Source organism: Thunnus albacares, chromosome 8 (genome assembly GCF_914725855.1).
Source record: "Thunnus albacares chromosome 8, fThuAlb1.1, whole genome shotgun sequence".
Classification (NCBI taxonomy): Eukaryota; Metazoa; Chordata; class Actinopteri; order Scombriformes; family Scombridae; genus Thunnus; species Thunnus albacares.
In genome coordinates, this window is record NC_058113.1 from 8,086,851 (window position 1) to 8,089,822 (window position 2,972).

Below are 2,972 nucleotides of genomic sequence, written 5' to 3' on the forward strand. Positions count from 1 at the left end.
GTCTGATCTAAAGTACATGCATCAATATTACTGGCAGTAAGTATTTCATACCACCTTATGTCAAAAGAATATGGACTACATCTTTAATGCACTGATGAAGCATGCAAACTACACCTTTTCTGTCTGTTATTTTAGAAGTCAGTCTGTAAACTGTCATGTATGTTTACACAGTTATGGATATATTTTCATCATTCGCCTTTGCTAATCTAGAGTTTTGTTTTTGTATCATCATCTGACTGCTTGAGTTTCTTGCCCTGTCAAACACGGTCACAAGTTGTCATTTGTCAATTTTCATAGGTTGCCAGGCTTCAAGAGGGTGGGTCTTATGTAATCTATCTGTGGACTGGCAGTATCTACACGGCACACCCACTTTACTATATGACACACCCACTTGGTTAGGTTTAGCCATGACAGTGAGATGGTTAGGGTTAGGGTTAGGGGTGAGGGGTGTGTGTCGTGTAACATGCCGTTATGGTGACAACATCAAGTGGGGCGAGGGGGTTGTGTAGTAAAGTGGGCGTGTAATTTATTAAAGTCAGTGTGTGTAGGTCTGCAAGACTGCAGATAGACCTTTCTTGGCTGTGAAGCTACTTTGACAGTGGCCAAATGGTGTGATTACAACTTCCAGGTCCCTAACGAGATGCACACTTGCCCAAAAAGCATTTTCTATGCATGATTGCTGGAAAAAGATCAGCTGTAAAATTGTGAATACATTTTTGTATTGAGTGTCACAATCCCCGCAAAATGATTTGTTTTATTATCAGAATGTGATCCATTCGGTCCAATAACATTTGGAAAGTCAAAAAGAGTTGCATGATTAAATCATTTTATCCCAATTCAAGTGAGCAGAGGAGCCAACTGGAAGTCAGCTGGCTCAGCCAGCGGAAGTCTGTGACGTGCATGCTCTGAACCGACTTGTCTGGAGAAGGACTCTAGTGGGGACTCATGCTGTATGCACCCAAAAATGCAGAAGTGTAAGGAAGCCTGTGGAAACATAGCAGACTTTTTTTGGCTTCATGCACCACTGAGCAACTTTCATAGGAATGAATGGGTGCCATCTTTGAACGAGGTATCCACCTTAATACATCTATGGGCAGATGCCAGGGGAGAGTGCTAAAGTGGAGACAGTGATGGACACTGATGATAACCCACGTCCTGTAAGTATTTTCGTTTAGTTGCTGTCTGTCTATTTGTTAATCTAAATGACCTGAAACCAACGATGAGCTCAAATGCACAGTTGTTGAGACGAGAAGAGGAGCGCAGTGGACTGCAGTCAAGCGAATATCACTGTGGGGAATGAACTGCGGAAAGTTAGTCGAGCTAGCCAGGGTTCAGGTAGGGCCTGCATGTTTTTCTTGTTGTTGGCAATCAAGGCATTTAGCATATGTTGTGGTCTGTTAGTAGCTGGTACAGCCAGAAGGCTTAGCAATTTACTTTTGCTCACTAGTGTATTGTCACAAAGTAATGAATGTGGGTACACATGTTGTAGTTAGCTAAAGTATTAATATATTTATCAATTTTCTGTCTAGACGAACCTGAAAATCTGGTGGAAATATGTTTCAGCACTCCAACAGTCTGAGAGCTATATATGCAGTGGAGCTCCTCTGTGTAGCTGCTAAAGAAAAGTCTCCTACTTGCCATTACTGGACAACCTGCTTTAACAAGTGTTTAACAAGCCCAGTGAGGGATACCTTAACCTGTGTCTTCTCTAGGTATTTGACAGACTTGTTGCTCAGTGTTCACAGCACAAAGTCTAACCGACAGTCACAAACATTTGCATCTGCATCAGTGGGAAATAGTTGTGACCTTGCCTCAGTTAATTTCTTCATAAATAAGCTCAAGGCAGAAGTTGCTGTTCTCTCCATACATGCCTCCTGGATGGTGCTGTGCTTGTATTTTGAACACCACCTCTTGTCAGACACCTTCTGCTGCAGGTGGTGAACCTCAGGAGGACTTTGGGTGGTGTAATGACCCCACTGTCAAGACTGCTGCTATTGCTATTGCTATTTTAAATAGCATATATAATATTAATAATATAATATAATAATTAATTAAATACTTAATTTATGATTGATTGATTAATTACTTAATGTGTAAAAATCTTTTTATTCTCCAATTAGAATCAGTTCATAAAATGTTAAAAACAATTAAAAAAATATTTACATGACACCTGTGGTCCTCCATAAAAAAGGATGTAATGTATTTTTGCAGTCATAGATATAAAAAATGATGACATTTATCATTCCTTATCATCATCATTACATTAAACATGTACCATAAGTTAAGTCAAAATGTCAGTTACTCTCTTGTAATAAAACTTCAAACCTAAATGAGAATGTCACTATCTTTCTTTACTCAGTGTAAGTTTGTGAAGTGTTGCGTGGGTATGAAGAGGACAGTCCCTCTGGAGGTGCTGCAGGCCTAACAGATTCTATTCCAGCCTGCTATAGTAAGCTAACAGCATACTTTAACAGCCTTTTTCTTAAATTTGGCACTGGTTGGCACAAATCGAGCACATTCCCCTCTTTGCACTCTTATCTGTTGGATACTGTCACGGATTGGACACTGTCTTTACTCTCAGTCTGGCTTTGTGACCACCAGACTCCTCTGTCACGTAACTGAAGCCAGAGCTCGACCCTGTTCCCTGTAGGTACAGAGCAGAGGGAGGGATAGAGGCATTAGTGTGTGTGTGTGTGTGTGTGTGTGTGTGTGTGTGTGTGTTTCTAGCCTTACAGAGGATCCCAGAGACCCCACCCTTTGACTAAAATACCACAATTAGTGCAAGTGCAGCCTGGATCATATCACATGGAGCGTTTGTAATTGTTGAAGAGTTAACGCAGCCTCGGTTTCTAAACAGCTCGGTCAGGAGGGGCCGCACAGAGATGCTTTAGTTATTTCTCAGTGGTCTAGTTGAAATCCCTGACCCTGCACATTATTCTATGTCTCTGTTCATTACAGCGGGAGATAAATAC

The 2,972-nt window shown here is 41.1% G+C and overlaps 1 long non-coding RNA gene across 1 annotated transcript; it reads left to right on the forward strand.

The window, feature by feature from the left end:
- The first annotated feature begins 757 nt into the window (after positions 1-757).
- LOC122987920 lies at positions 758-1,982 on the forward strand. The gene is made up of 3 exons (XR_006404663.1): positions 758-1,157; positions 1,238-1,335; positions 1,530-1,982. It is a non-coding gene; the product is annotated as an uncharacterized LOC122987920 (long non-coding RNA).
- The last annotated feature ends 990 nt before the right edge of the window (positions 1,983-2,972 follow it).